Source organism: Schistocerca serialis, chromosome 11, assembly GCF_023864345.2.
Source record: "Schistocerca serialis cubense isolate TAMUIC-IGC-003099 chromosome 11, iqSchSeri2.2, whole genome shotgun sequence".
Classification (NCBI taxonomy): domain Eukaryota; kingdom Metazoa; phylum Arthropoda; class Insecta; order Orthoptera; family Acrididae; genus Schistocerca; species Schistocerca serialis.
Genome location: NC_064648.1, coordinates 202,718,762 through 202,736,248, shown reverse-complemented (window position 1 = coordinate 202,736,248; position 17,487 = coordinate 202,718,762). Strand labels below are relative to the sequence as shown.

Here is a 17,487-nt window from a genome sequence, read left to right as displayed (position 1 = left end):
GCAAAGCAGCGGCGCTAAGCTAGTAGTAGTAATAATAATAATAATAACAATAATAAAACATGATGTGCTCTGCGTGAGAAACATAGTCCGAAAATGTGACCACTAGAATACAGATCCTTTTTCCCTAACATTCAGTCTGATCACTCTAGTCTAAAGTGATTTAGAAAGTGTGCTTTTCATGTGGGGAAAAATGCTAAATTTACAAGGTTCAGTTGTTATGAGAAGGTTATTATTTTCAACACATGTATCCCCTTTAAAACTCTGTATCCTACTCACAACTCGTGCTGAGCAGTGCTCCATCAGACAAAAGGGCAGTAAGTTGCAGCAGTTCGGGAAGCACCACTCGTACGGTTTTAATGCATTAACTGATATGATAATAGAAAATACTCCTGTGGATGAGTAAAGTAACATCTCCAACTCAAACTGTAAGTCCATTCCCAATATAATGTGAAAGGGTAGGTATACAGAATTTCAGCAATAATCTACAACAGAGAGAGGTAAAAGCAAGGCATAAAAAAATTGACTTTTGTAAAATGACTGCGCGGAGGGAAATAATGGGCCAAGTATAATATGAACACCTCAAGTCACAGAGTAAAAATCCTGCACAGATTTTAGTTGTATGACATGGAATTCATAATATTCCATAATTCTCAATTTTGTCTGGCAAACGTTCTAGTTAGTTACAGGTGTGTAGTGATAAAAACACATACAAGTCTCCGTGTGTTACCGGGTGACTTACCCACTTGACAATTCCACTTTTGTGCACATTTTGACCACTGCCCTACAGCATTTGCTCATGTGCTCAGTGGAGTAACCCAATGGGTAACTGCTGCTCATAAACAACACGATGGCTGTATGTTTTCAAATTTGAGCCAATGTCAGCTCCAGTGCTTTCTCGGCTGTAGTTTAAGCAGATATTGCTAATAGTTTTATGTCTCAAATTTCAATCTGCATATCATTATAAGCTCTGATCAACCACACAAGGAAGCATTTACACGACATTTATAACTTCCACACAGCCAGACACACTGTTATTCCCAATTGTCTGTTTCATTTCTCATTGGTGTTCTATTCTCATCTACGGTGTTTTGTAAAAGTTAAAAAGGAAGGAAGATTTAGTTTTAGTATCCCATCAGTAATGAGATCAGTATAGACAGAGCATAAGTTGAGCTCGTTTTAACTACGGAAAAGAAATCAGCTGTGTCCTGTCAAAGGAAGCATCCCAGCATTTGTCGGAGCAATTTAGGAAAATCACAAAATACCTAAACAGGGATGGCCAGACACAGATTTGAACTGTTGACCTTCAGCATATGAACACAGTGTCCTAAACAATAAGCCACCTTGCTTGGTACAGAGTTTTGTGCCAAACTATTGAACTTCTTCCTGAAATTCCAAATGTATCAGTGTTCCATGTACTTATTTACTTTTTACATTTCATTTTCTTGTAATTCAGACAGATATCATCAAGAAAACTGTTGCGTTTAGTTATGTTATTGCCCGCAGCCTTGATATTTACTCCCTCCATTTTCCAACGGATGATTTGCTGAGTTTTGTCTCCCATCGACAACGTCCATTGTGGTTACAGTCATTGAATCTTTGTAAACTGGTTACATAAGAGCACACGTACCACTCCAGGTGAGTGGTGGGTATACCTACCTCTCCTTACTGACAAATGACACTTGCAACGAAAGTAATTCATATAGTGAGTATATAATAATATAAAATAATATGCCTAATGTGAATCGGCAGGTTCTATGTGGTGGTTTTATTTCTGCTGTGCGTGTGGTGAAGTGTACTGAAGAATGATACACACATCTACCACAGGACACTGATCCGGTGACTTAGCGAGAGGAAATACCTGGTTGGACGTGACAATAAGTATTCAGAGCATTCACCGTACTGCCCTCTCCGTGCACAGAACAGTTGTAACAATAAAAGAAAAGTGGTGGAATTGAAGCTAATGAATTTTTAAGATGCATATTGATATTGCATGTGGAAGCTTGACACAGTAAATTAGTTTTAATTACTGAAGTGTTGAGAGAAGAAGTAAATATATCACACAAAACCAATAGTAAATGATGTGCAAATCTATTTCTAAAATGTGATGTAAATGAGATAATGTCTTTTGAATTAAGAGAGTTCTTACAGTTTTGGTGACAAAGTCTAGAATAGTAGCATAGAAAGTACATGGTCAGTTTTCATACAGATATAATAACCCCACGTTTGAAGAAACAGTTACATTGAAAACACCTGAAATGCTATAAGGTTGTGGCATCAATTTATAGAAACATCTTCAATAGCCTAATATGTATAGTGTGTCTCATGAGGAAGAGTGTCAGTTTTCAGGGATATGACAGCAATGTTTATTTGAAACAAAAAACTTCATACTGGCATTTTCTCTACTCAGAATAGCACACTTAATGTACCTTTGTTTTTAGGCGAGTTGTGCGCACATACATGCCTTACCCAGCTGGCCTCCTTGACATTACATTCTAGCCCAATGTATCTCACTGCTTTCAACCTCTCTGCACACGATGTCTTTCTGCCATTAAACAAAGCGTCAAACAATGCAATTATCCACGGTGTGATGTGTGTGAAGTAGTGTGAGGGACAATTGTCGGTCACACGCTTGCTAAAATACAACGTATCTACACAGACAATGAATGCACAGATGTGGTATATATTTACAGCTTCTGCGATTGTAGTGCTCCTGCTGCAGTCTAAGGATACAATTGTGGCTTTCCGACACTTCAAATTCCCGATTGTATAGTGTGTGTGCCAGAGTTTTCAGGAAACTGTGCAAAACAGGTATTCTTCCAAATTCCCATTTTTCTTCTGATTGTGCAGTTCAGTAACCCACAACACATTGTTGAAACAGTTCCATGTAGTCCTACTATCCACACAGCAGCTTTCTGTAAATATGAATGGCTCACCAGCAATTGTTACATGTGGAAAACTTATGTCACTTCATTTACAGTGTGTTCGCAATATCCAGTTAGTGATAATGCCACACGTCATTTGCTTTTGTTAATACTACTCACCCCCCCCCCCATCAACCATGGACCTTGCCATTGGTGGGGAGGGTTGTGTGCCTCAGTGATACAGGTAGCCGTACCGTAGCTGCATCCACAACGGAGGGGTATCTGTTGAGAGGCCAGACAAACGTGTGGTTCCTGAAGAGGGGCAGCAGCCTTTTCAGTAGCTGCAGGGGCCACTGTCTACATGATTGACTGATCTGGACTTGTAACACTAACCAAAATGGCCTTTCTGTGCCGGTACTGCAAACGGCTGAAAGCAAGGGGAAACTACGGCATTAATTTTTCCCCGAGGGCATGCAGCTTTACTGTATAGATAAATGACGATGCCGTCCTCTTGGTTAAAAGTGTTAATGAAGATTGCTCAGAACTCACAAAAAAAAGACAGTGTGGTGATAATAGGAAGTGCAAACAATGTTTACAGAAATGAAGCCACTGCTTTTGTTAAGAAGCTGATCGCAGTGCTGCGGTTCCTGCATTTCACAAACGTAATTGTAAGAACACTCCCACAAAGGTACGATCTTCCGGACTGGTCCTGTGTTAACAGAGAAATTCGATGAATGAATTCCAAGTTAAAAATCTTTTGTGCCAAATTTGTAAATGTAAAGCTCATGGATATTGAAACTTATGAAAGAAACTGTTTTACACGCCATGGAATGCATCACAACAAACAGGGTAGGAAAAGATTAGCTGCGTGCATTAACGATGTACGTGAAGAGATATCTCACGATAACGATAACAGACCTGTTATTGCAATGGAAGCTCCTTCATAGGAAACTAAGATGGTGGACCAATGCCTATGGAATTAGGTCCAAAAGAACTAATGAAGCGAGGGACTGTAAATTTGCAGTAAAAATCCACATACGTGTGAACTTTGCCGACAGTTTAATAGATACTGTAAGTTCTGTAGTCAGTAAAAATTGCTTCATAATGCGCATAAATGTAGGTGGTGTGTCAGGAGAAATGAAGAACAAACTATATGACTTCGAAATACTCTTAGGCAAATAAACTCTGTAAAAGTCATATGTTTGAATGAACATTGGCTTAAATCGGACAATGTCAAGCTACTAAATTCACTCTCAGGATACAAGTTAGCATCGAGTTTTTGCAGAAAAAAGGGGTATGGGGGATCATGTATATTAGTTGAACAGACACAAAACTTCAAAGCTAAAACAACTTTTGATTGTTTAAATGAGGAACAGGTATTCGAAAGCTGTTGCATTGAGCTGTCTGAATACGGTTTACTAATCACAAGCATATATCACATCCCGGAATATTGGGCTACGAGGGCATTTCTAGAGAAATTTGAAACATTGCTAAGTAGGTTGCAGGCAGGGAAACTATATAAAAAGATTGTAATTTGTTCTGATTTTAATATAGATATAAGAGACGAAAACAGATTTGTTACCACTCTGAAGGATTTGTTGGCTACCAATGGCTTAACAATAAATTTTACTGAGTACACCAGGGTAATAGCCACTTCTGCCACAATCATTGTTAATATAGTGAGCAGGAAAAATTATGGAAATACAGAAAAACATGTATTTAGTATTAGGAATCTCTGATCACTCAGCACTTTTTATGTCATTGCCATACATAGACAAAACATATAGGCCCATAGTATAATTGGTCAGAAATTTCAGCCAGCCAAATATAAAAACATTTATCTTGAAATTAAAGGAAACCCACTGGACCTTCAGCAACCAGTGTTCAGTAAACAATAATTACAACCCTTTCATATCTGAATTCAAGAACATTTTCAACAAATTCTTTCCCCTCGTATTAACACATGATAAATACAATAAAAGTAAGACATGGATTATAGAAGGTATCAGGATCTCTAGTATTAGAAAGAGAGAAATGCATAAGGAAGCGAAAACTAACCATGATGCTGACTTTATTAGGTACAAAATCAAGTACAAAAAATATTTGATCGGGTAGTTAAACAAGCAAAACAAATGGCAAACAGTAAATATATAGCTAATGCCTCAAATAAATCAAAAGTAGTATGGCAGGTTGTCAAGAAAGAAACAGGTACTGAAGAAACCAAACATTTTAGTTACAAACTAGAAATTGGTGGGAATACTGTTACTAATGCTCGGCACATCTGTGAAGAATTTAATAGGTACATCATAACCACAAACAAAATTCATAGCTTCTTGTTTCCACAAATAAGACCTGATGCAGTACTGCAGGAATCAAGAGAGTTTAAATTTACTGCAGTATCATGTCAGGAAGTAGCTAATATCATACAATCCCTACAAAATCTTAAATCTGTGGGCTGGGATGAAATTCCAACAAATATCATAAAGGCAGGAAGTGACAGCATTGCACCTCAACTCTGTAAAATAATAAACCAATCATTTGATGAGGGCTGCTTTCCAGACAGACTGAAATATGCTGAAGTTTGTCCAATCTACAAAAAGGGAAAAAACAAGATGATTTAGTAAATTTCCACCCAGTGTCTATACTCCCAGTTTTCTTTAAAATAGTTGAACGAATAGTATGTAATCAATTAGAAAAGTACAATAAAGAAGGTAATATTATTCTCAATAACCAATATGGGTTTTGGAAGTGACAAACCACTTTACAAGCTGTAAATGAACTAATCTCTAAAGTAAGTAAATGCCTCAACAAGAAACAAAGTGTATCTGGTATTTTTTGTGAGCTCTCAAAGGTCACCATAAGCTACTGCTCCAAAAATTGGGTACCTATGGCTTCCATGGAAAATCTATAAGATGGTTTTCATCTTATCTCAAAAACAGACACCAAAGGGGGGTGATACATCAAAAGGGAGAGGAAACTTGCTCTAGCTGGAGAGAAATACAAGCAGGCGTGCCCCAGGCCTCAATATTAGGATCACTTCTGTTCTTATATTACATAAATGACATGCCTATCAAAGTAAATACAGATACAATACTTTACGCAGATGACTCAACTGCTGTAGTCTGTTGTAAAAACACTGAATAATTAGTATGGACCACGAAACAAACTCTACAAGAAATTTAACAATGGATAAAAAATAATGCTGTGAAATTAAATCTTGAAAAAACCCAAATCATACACTTGAGGACCAAACAAACTACTGAATGTATATCGCAAATAGAATATTGAGGAAAAGAACTAACCACAGTTGATTCTGTAAAATTTCTTGGGACAACTTTAAATAAAAAGTTGCAGTGAACCGACCATGTGGACAGTTTACTGAAGAGATTAAATAATTTAGTTTATACAATGAGGGTACTACACAGAGTAATAGATTTAACAGTGAAGCAAATTGTATACCACACGTATTTCATAACAGTTATAAGATATGGAATAACTTTTTGGGGTGTTGAAAAGACAAACTTCCTTCGAATCTTCTACAAAAAAAGAGCAATGACAAGAACTAATAGTAGACATTCATGCAAACCATTATTCGAAAGCCTGGACTTCATGACAATCCCTTCCATCTCCATCTATGAAATACTTCTCTTTGATCAGAAAAACTTGCATCTGTCTGAAGGAAATCCATTCACACATGCCTATGAAACTAGACATAAATTGAAATACATCCTACCTTGTCACAGACTCACACTATATGAAAATACTCCATATTACATGGCTCTGAAGGTCAGAAATAAGGTAAGGTCAACATCTGGGGAATCCACAATGGAGACCATTGGCACAAACCTAAAAAGCAAATGTTGTTATAGTCTAGAAGACTTTCTATATGAATAAAAATCAAATATTATGATTTAGAAGAATTTATAAATAGGAATAGGGAGTAAGGATACAAGTACAAATGGTATACTTTCAAAGCCTTATAGATACAAAGTATACACGTTCACTGTATATTCATGTTTATAAATAGAATTATAGTTTGAATGGTGTTTTGTAGTCCGTCCAGTACATCCATACGTCATATAGGTGTGTGAAGGCTATGGGAATGTTTCAATGAGTTACGAAAAGATTCAAATTTTAATGTTGTATATTTATTATAATAAGCAATGAATGTATTACATATTTCCTGTAGCATATAAAATACTCTTAACAACTGATGTTAAAGACTGACAAGTCACCAATGTTCTCAATCGAATGACTGTATAAAAATGTTATGTGACAATACAGTATCTTATCTATCTTATCTTAGATACCGTGTCTGTGGACTTTTATGGACTTTTGTCTAATTCTAAAAATGAATTTTGTTATGTCTTTATGGTGGTTGATGTATTTTCAAAGTTCATAAAAGCATTTCCTCTTAAGAAAGCTACAAGTAAGCAAATCATCTCTAAGTTTGAAAACATGTTTTCTTCAGTTGGGTATTCCTAAAACTATTTTATCTGACAACAGGTCACAGTTTACATCACAAGCTTGGAAAGATTTTATTGATCACACAAAAGTAAGCCATATTCTAACCTCATTGTACCGTCCTTCGAGTAATCTTGCAGAAAGATACACCAGAGAGATTGGTAGACAGTTTAGAACATATTGTTGTAAGAATCATACCAGTTGCATAAATTATGTCAGTGATTTTGGGGATATTATGAAGAGCTTACAACATTCTTCAACAGGTTTTTCACAATTTGAAATCATGTTTAATACTAGACAAGCCCTCATTTATTTCTGAGAATGTTGAGTTTCCTCCATGTAAAATTCTGTTCATTGTTACAATCAATATGTACTAGCTCTGCATTTAAAGTTAAAATTATTTTTTTAGACACATTTGAAATTATGAAATATTTGGCTCAGTTAAAATTTCTATTGTTAATTACGCAATTTGGTACTGTTTATTATGTTTATTTTATAATTCATTTATACATTAATAGAAATTCATTTGCCAAGAAAATTTATAAACCATTTGTAGTATTGTTATTACCACAGGGTGAGAAGATAGTAGTGGGCATGCCTCTAATGTGATCAGACATGTTTCTGTATTTTGGAGGAACAATGTAATTTCAGCTTTGTTAATGTTAAAATTCAAAAGACAGTGTGATCTAGTAAAATGTGGAGCAAATAAATTCCAAAAAGAAACAAAATTCTGTGCAGGCATTTTTCTAAATCTTTTACACCAATTGGAACCATGAGAACCTAAAATGTGAAAATTTCTGCTTCAAGAATCAGAACCCTAGACATGAAGAACTGGAGCAAACTGTGTGAGAAAAGAAGGTAAGTAAAAAATTTAGTGTAAATTTTACTCATCTAGAATTATCTGAAATGGCTTTAATATCGACGTTAGTAGTGACTCCATGGATGACGACGTTCCACCAGAGGAAGCCAACAGGGAATGTCAAGAGGCAAATAAGGCATGTTTTGGTGGTTTATCTGGATACTGATTCCATTACCGTTACGTGGAATGACATTAACTTTCATTACACCTGCATTGAATTACTTTCCAAACGTTCAAGATGCCTGGTTCAATTCAATTCAATTTATTAGCGTCCTTGTAGTATCATTGAAATGATATAGGACTTGTCAATAAACATTACAATTTAAAATACAATTACATGAAAATTTGGAATTGAATTTACTTGTCACTTAGACATTACAATTTTAATAGTACTTTTAGAACATTAACATAAAAATATACAAGTAGGATAACAACGTAAAAAAAAAAAAAAAAAAAAAAAAAAAGGTTAGTGATTCTCACATCAAAGATTATTTACATTCTTACATTAACAGTTTCACACTTTCATAGAAACAGCAAGTATTTAAATGTGAGCAATTACACATTTTCATTATGTCAGGGAAATATTAACTGCGCTTTTATTGTCAACGATTCACAAACTCTTCGATACTGTAAAAACTATTGCTCAATAACATGTTTTTTAATTCTCTTTTAAATATGTACAGTTTTGGTATTATTTTTAGTTCTTTGGGGAGAGCATTGTAGAGGATTTTGGGTTGGTATAGTACACTTTTGTGATACATAGCTGTTTTATGAATTTCTCTGTGGAAATCATTCCTATTCCTTGTTTCGTAGTTGTGAAATTCTCTGTTTAATGTAGAAAATTCCTCGTGTTCTTTTAAGAAACATATGCTTTCATATATGGTTTCAACAGGACGGAGTGACATCACACATTGCACGGCAATCAATGGCATATGGGCAAGAATTGTTTGGCAACCGTGTGATCTTACGATTTGGTAACATTCTCTGGCCACCTAGATGGCCAGATTTACCGATTTGTGATTTTTTTCTTTTGTGGCTACCTCAAGAACAACGTCTATACAACTTACCAAGAGCCCTTGTGAGTTAAAACAGAGTATTCGGGATGCTATTCACAGTATCCCAGCTGTGTTATTGCAGAGGTCAATGAGTAATTTCAACAGCAGATTTCACGAACATATTCATACAGAATGACACAATCTAAAGGACATAATTTCTAAAAAATGATAAATGCCATCAGTGTTTTGTAAATGGCAAAGTTGCAAGCTTTCAACTACTATGAATGCAATTCCTTTCATTCATCACTTCTTGTTTTATTGGAATATGGAAATGTTCCCATTTTTCTGTGTCACCCTGTACATTCTGTGCAAAAGTAATCGCAGAATTTGCCGCAATGAATCTAAAATGGGTTGCCAGAGAAAATACAGCAATTTTCGGTGTCTATAGGCCACCTGGGGCATGTATGGATACATTTTTCAAGAATCTCTCTAACTTGCTGATATACACAGACAGTACATTTTTTGTATTAAATGGCCATATAAATACTATGATAGAAGGGGATATTAATACAGACTTATTAACTAATGATGCCAACACCAAAAAGCTACACCCCCTACTCGACAGTTTCAGTTTGACGAGAGTTATCCATGAACCAACTAGAGAGATTACCAACAGTAAAACATGTCTGGATAATACGCTACTGGCCATTAAAATAGCTACACGATGAAGATGACGTTCTACAGATGAGAAATTTAACTGACAGGAAGAAGATGCTGTGATATGCAAATAATTAGCTTTTCAGAGCATTCACATAAGGTTGGCGCCGGTCACGACACCTACAACGTGCTGACATGAGGAAACTTTCCAACCGATTTCTCATACACAAACAGCAGTTGACCGGCATTGCCTGATGAAACGTTGTTAAGATGCCTCGTTAAGGAAGAGAAATGCGTACCATCATGTTTCTGACTTTGTAGCCTAATGCGATTGCAGTTTATCATATCGCTACATTGCTGCTCACGTTAGTTGAGATCCAACGACTGTCAGCAGAATATGGAATCGGTGGGTTCAGGAGGGTAATACGGAACGCCGTACTGGATCCCAAAGGCCTCGTATCTCTAGTAGTCGAGATGACAGGCATCTTATCCACATGGCTGTAATGGATCGTGCAGCCACGTCTCGATCCCTGAATCAACAGATGGGGACATTTGCAAGACAACAACCATCTGCACGAACAGTTCGACGATGCTTGCAGCAGCACGTACTATCAGCTCAGAGACCGTGGCTGCGGTTACCCTTGACGCTGCATGACAGGCAGGAGCACCTGGAATGGAGTACTCGACGACAAACCTGGGTGCACGAATGGCAAAACGTCATTTTTTTGGATGAATCCAGGTTCTGTTTACAGCATCGTGATGGTAGAGTCCGTGTTTGGCGTCATCGCAGTGAATGCACATTGGAAGCGTGTATTCGTCATTGCCATACTGGCGTATCATCCAGCGTGATGGTATGTGGTGCCATTGGTTACACCTCTTGTTCGGACTGACCCCACTTTTGAGAGTGGACATTACATTTCAGATATGTTACGACATGTGGCTCTACCCTTCATTCGATCCCTGGGAAACCCTACATTTCAGCAGGACAATGCACGACCGCATGTTGGTCATGTACAGGCCTTTCTGGAAACAGAAAATGTTCTTCCGCTGCCCTGGCCAGCACATTCTCCAGATCTCTCACCAATTGAAAACGTCTGGTCAATGGTGCCCGAGCAACTGGCTCGTCACGATATGCCAGTCACTACTCTTGATGAACTGTGGTATCGTGTTGAAGCTGCATGGGCAGCTGTACATGTACACGCCACCCACGCTCTGACTCAATGCCCAGGTGTATCAAGGCCTTCATTACGGCCAGAGGTGGTTGTTCTGGGTACTGATTTCTCAGGATCTATGCACCCAAATTGTGTGAAAATGTAATCACACGTCAGTTCTAGTACAATATATTTGTCCAATGAACACCCGTATATCATCTGCATTTCTTCTTGGTGTAGCAATGTTAATTGGCAGTAGTGTATAATAATAAATGTGACCTATATTACCTACAGAACAGCTGTTCTAAAAACTAGCCATCTCTGATCAAAACGCAGTACAGCTTCAACTGGAGGCAAATTAGATGCCGTTTGCCACTAAAAGGAAACTATATGTCAGAAAAAGAATAATGTACAATGAAAACATCAATAGACTGAACTGCATATTAGCACACATATCATGATTTTTAGAACAATAGGTTTGCCTGTGATGGCTTTGCTGCTGAGTTCTACTATTGTTTTGATGCAACATGCCCCCTTGCAGCCACAGAAGTTGAACAAACTAAAACTATAAACAGAAGTATATGGAAAAATAATGATGTCATTGAAGCAAGGGAAAAATTAAAATTATTCCAGAGAGCAATGTTGAATAACAGACTAAATTTCAAGCTAAAGGAGGCTTTCAAAACTTACCAAGAATACTATAAAAATTTATTGATACAGACCAGGAGCAGCTATGTTGCAAACAAGCTTCAGGCTTCACACAGTGTTACTACTGGTGTCTTGGGAGCGAGTATCTATTTTATAACAGGCAAGGCAAAAGGTGTATCGACTTTAATATTGACCACAATGGGATGGTAACAAAAGACGAACTTGGAATTGCTAAAATATTCAATGAACATGCTTCTTCGGCGGGGGAAGCTATCAATGACAAACATAATAACCTGCAGTATAATTTTAAAGGAAATCCATCTGAGCATAACACACATCTAGCCCCACAAACTGCAAAGAAATAATTAACATCATTAGCTCTCTAAAATCTTCCCATTTCACAGGCATGATGACCTCAGTATTAATGTATTAAAAGCGTGCAGACAAACTGTGTCTGTAGCAGTAAATAATGTAACAGAATCAGGCACCTTCCCAGACAGACTAAAAATAGCTCAAGTAACACCAATCTTTAAAAAGGGGACAAACTCAAAATTCAAAACTACAGACCCACCTCAATACTTCCAGTCTTTTCCAAAATAGTTGAAAAAGTCATATACAGCAGAATTATGAGCTCTCTCCGGATGCACTACCCAATGTTTGTAAATCAAAATGGTTTCTTAATATGTAAATCAACCAGCAGAGTACCTGCTCAATTAATTGAAGAGATAACAAGTGACACAGAGAACAAGCAACATGTTGCAGGTATATACCTCCATGTTGAGAAAGCTTTCAACTGTGTGAGCGTCACAATCCTGTTAGAAAAGCGTGGAATATTGGAGTCAGAGGCACTTCTCATTACATAATAAAATCTTACATGAGTAACCGAAAACAGTTTGTACTGCTCAAAGCTGAAAGAGGTGTTCACAAATCCAAAATAACTAATATAAAAAATGGAGTGCCCAGGGCTCAGTATTGCGTCCTCTTCTGTTTTTAATTTATGTAAATGACATAAGATGTTGCACTCAGAATTCCAAAATAGTTCTGTATGCAGATTATACGTCCATTGTGTGGAAAAAGGGATCATTTAATAAACTAGAGACCCATTGTAATAACGTGACAAATGAAATTGCACAGTACTTTAATGAAATCCATCAAATGTAAGTGGTAGTAAAACATGACTCATGGAGTTTAACAACAGTAGTTTTAATGATGAAATTAAAGTATACAAAGGGAATGAATTAGTAAAAAAGACTTTAGTGTAAAATTCCTTGATTTAACAATTCAAAGCAATCTAAAGTGGGACACACATGTTGACACACTCGCATGTAAGTTGTCTAAGAATATATTTACAATTAATATGATTAGCTAGTTCTGCAAAGACATTGCCGCCCCACCCCTTATGAGTACTCTCCCTCCATCAGCTGCTTCATCCCCCCGCCCCTCTTCTGTCCATGCCAACCCCATCTGCCCGAGACTGTGCAGTGTCTTCTTCGTGCCTAATTTTTAGTGCAGTGTTTTAAACGGGTGATAACTGTTGTGTGTCTTTTCCGAAGTGTTGCGAACAGAAACCGTACTGTTGCTGGGTGTGATTTTTCTCTCTCTTGCGAACAGAAACCAGACTGTCACAGTGTTTCTCAACTGTCTGTCTACTAGTGTACCTGTCTTCTTCCAGTGTATTTAATTAGCAGCACCAACCCTTTGTTTTATATTTTAACTTCCACAACTTTCTGCCATTTTACAATTGAAAAGTCACCTGTTTTAATCGCCTGCTTTTATTACTTATTATCTTCTTATTATGTTTTACAAATTCTGTAGGTTGTAGAGCAGCGTACAAAGCTACTGCCAGCCCGACCCATTCCGGGGGGATTTGAAACCGAATAAAAGAAAAATAAAAAGGTTGTGGTTATAGACAGATATTTAAACACACTCCATCATAAAGGCTAAAATTGCACGGTCATTTCGAAAACAGATTATAGATAAGCCTCTTACGAGTATTTTCATGCGTATTACACACATATATCATCCATTAACTACAAAAATATTCAATCTGGTCTCTACTACGTAACTTTTACCAAATGTTTAACAGCTGTATTCAAAAGGCGGATATTTTTTGCAACAGTACAATACTCAGCTAAACTTTTGTCTGTATCTCAAAATTTTCCGTTAGTACAATTTCCAATTTCAACCTGTAACAGTAAGATCAGTACATTCCACTGTTTTGACGTGCACATCATCAATCTTAAAACAAGCAAGTTTCCGACCTAACCTAGACCTTGGGCTTAGCTACAGGTCAGTCTGTCATCACAACCAACATTAAAGGTGGGAGGGATACAGTGATGAGTATGAGAATCTAGCAGGCCTTTATCATTAAATATATGGCAGAAAATTTTGGGGAATAGGATGAAAGATCAGAATGGAATTTTTGTTATTCAATTACAGTATAGTTCACATTTATTTAGCACCCCTTTCTCATCACATAACGTCTTCAGTTACGCACTGGACCAATACTCATTTTGCACAGTTTATTATCAACTATGGCTCTTTTAGGCTGGTAATTCTTGAAGAGTCATTTTCAATCTTCGTGATTATCTCTTTTAGATGTGGCTGGGTACATAAAGCATCCACTAATCGAAATGGGAACTGTGTCTGGAAAATCACGAGGATTATTAAACTTCTACTAATCACTAGCAATATAATTCACATTATTCAACTGCTAATATTTCTGGTAATGAAAGCACTTTAGTGTGGGGAGGTTTCACACTTTGCACAAATGATGTGTAAGTTCATTCACAAACACAGAAACTAACCTTACTTCTGTCGAAGACGGTGTAAGGCCGACGTGACAACTTTTCCAGTTCTGTTATCACTGATATTTTGAATTATCGCTACATCGACTGACTTACATTGTGGTTCAGGTACTTGTGAAGGCGTAAAAACGTGTTCAGAACACATTCTAAACATGAACTCCTATGGACCAGTGTGGTAATTGCTGTTATGATTCTCGACATAACACTATTAATTTAAACTAAACTAACAATTTAAAGTAAAGCCAAAGGAAGGACGTAAGTAATACATACTTCATACTGATTGTTTCGTTGAAATTTTGCCTGTGGACAAGTCTCATTTGCGACAAATGACCGTGTAACATCTACGGTGATTAATAGCAGAAATCGCCGAAATAAGAGAGCGTCAGGGATAAAAGTTGCTAGCGAATTCGTGAACTGCAACACCAATCATTACACTCCTTTGATGAACATACACTTAGCCTTAATTTTTATTAAATATGACTCACACACGAATCAACAGCGCGAATGGTTTACTATGTAGAACATTTTACCACAAATATTGTTAAGTATGATGATTCTCGGGCCCAGGAAATGACCTGGGGGGTCTCTGCAGACATCATGAGACTCTGGCATAAAATGGGGGTGATATGCGATTACAAGAACTCAGCAAGAGAGTTCTCACAGCCTCTGTCACCTCAATTCTCCAACTTCCTACCTACACGTGGTGCCCCTGTTAAGCCGAGCAACTCAGCGGAAGGTTGGGTAACCAACCCCAGCGGGAAACTGAGTCGGTGAGCAGATAGGAGTTGGAGGACAGTGGAAGGCAACGGGAAACCACCACTGAACTATCCCAAGAAAACCCCATGGCTTCGCTCAGCTCAAAATGTTCCGGAGTTTCAAGTTCCCCGATCGGATCTCCGGGGGGAACCAGGTTGAGAGGAGCTTCACGAAGAGTAAGATGGTGCAAAGAGAAGCACTGCATAGGAACATGGAATGTAAGATCCATGTATCAAGGAAAACTAGACATAGTGAAAAGAGAAATGGAGAAAATTAACATCGACATATTGGGAATAAGTGAAATGAGGTGGACTGGCATGGGTGAATTTGCTTCGGATGGCCATATGGTGTATTATTCTGGGCACGATAACAACAGAAGTAATGGAGTAGCCTTCATAGTTAGTGATAAAGTGAGAAAAGCTGTGATGGGATGCAAATATAAAAATGATAGAATGATGTCCATCAGACTTCAAGGTCAGCCCCTCAACATCACAGTAATTCAAGTTTATGCACCAACAACCGATGCTGAAAAGGAAATTATTGACCAGTTCTATGGAGATTTACAAGAATTACTACTGTCAACACCAAAAAAGGATATCGTCTTCATAGTTGGAGATTGGAATGCAAAAGTGGGAAATGAAGCTGTAGAAGGTATAACAGGGAAATATGGTCTTGGTACAACAAATGAAGCTGGACAGAGACTCCTAGAATTCTGCCAAGAAAATTCATTGATAATTACTAATACACTGTTTCAACTACCAAAACGACGCCTATATACCTGGACTTCGCCAGATGGCCAACACCGGAACCAAATTGATTACATACTTTGTAATCAGAGGTGGAAGAGCGCGGTTCAGTCAGCTACAACAAGACCTGGTGCTGACTGCGGATCAGATCATGAGCTCCTGATTGCAAAATTTCGGATGAAACTTCAGAATGTACCAAAAAGTATCCCAACTTGCAGATACGACCTTAACTCTATACCCTCCGACTATGCTGCAGAGGTACAAAACAGATTTAATGTATTACAGCTGGAGGACAAAAGCTCGCAAGAGATGTGGACAGAAGTAGCTAATACTGTCAAGGAGGCAGCAGAGAAACACATTCCCAAGAAAAGGAACAGTAAGAAGGCTAGATGGCTATCAGTTGAGGCACTGCAAGTTGCAGAAGAACGAAGGAAAGCAAAAATCAAGGGAGATAGATCAGCTATGTTTGAATTAAATAAAGATTTTCAGAAATTAGCTAGAAGAGATAAAAATATATTCTTTAATGAACAGTGCAAGGAAGTTGAAGATAGTAACGTAATGGGGAAGACAAGAGATCTTTATAAGAAAATTAGAGAAATTAAAGGAAAATTCCAGGCAAAAATTGGAATGATAAAAGATAGAAACGGGAAAGATCTGAGTGAAGCGGAGGATGTTAAGGAAAGATGGGCAGAATATGTAGAAGACCTATACAAGAGAGAACTGCATCATGACAGGGCTCCTACTGCTGATGTTAATGTTAATTTAGAACTAGAGCCAGATATTTTGGAGAGCGAAATCCAGTGGGCCCTTGAAAATATGGCTGATAACAAAACTAGTGGACATGATGAAATACCAGCAGAATTGTTTAAAGTCACTGGAAAGGATGCAGTGAAAGTGCTGCACTCAATATGTCAAAAAATATGGATCACGCAGCAGTGGCCAGAAGACTGGAAAAGATCAGTATTCATCCCCATTCCAAAGAAGAAAAGTTCTAAAGAATGCTCAGATTATCGAACAATCGCACTTATTTCACATGCTAGCAAAGTTATGTTGAAAATCTTACAAAATAGACTTCGCCAATATCTAGATCGAGAGCTGCCAGAAGAACAAGCTGGATTTAGGAAAGGAAGAGGAACTAGAGATCAAATTGCTAACATTCGGTGGATTATGGAAAAAGCGAGAGAATTCCAGAAAGATGTGTACCTCTGCTTTATTGACTACGCCAAAGCCTTTGACTGCGTCGATCACAACAAATTATGGAACGTACTGAAAAACATGGGTGTACCAGATCACCTCATTCATCTGATACGGAGTTTATACCTTGACCAAGAAGCCACGGTGAGAACTATGTATGGAACAACGAAATGGATAAGGATTCAGAAAGGGGTCCGGCAAGGCTGCATACTGTCACCGTACTTATTCAATCTGTATGCAGAACATGTCATGAGGAATGCAAGGCTAGATGAAGGAGAAACAGGAATTAAAATAGCTGGAATAAATGTAAACAACCTCAGGTACGCGGATGATACGATCCTATTGGCAG

The 17,487-nt window shown here is 37.6% G+C and overlaps 1 long non-coding RNA gene across 1 annotated transcript in view; it reads right to left on the bottom strand.

The window, feature by feature from the left end:
* LOC126426997 (uncharacterized) overlaps nt 1-14,912 on the bottom strand; it is a 60,234-nt gene extending 45,322 nt beyond the window's left edge. The window contains exons 1-2 of the long non-coding RNA XR_007576480.1: nt 14,713-14,912; nt 6,595-6,707 (exon numbers count right to left, since the gene is read on the bottom strand). This is a non-coding gene — a long non-coding RNA (uncharacterized LOC126426997). The remainder of the gene's footprint in view (nt 1-6,594; nt 6,708-14,712) is intronic.
* Between the last annotated feature and the right edge of the window lie 2,575 nt (nt 14,913-17,487).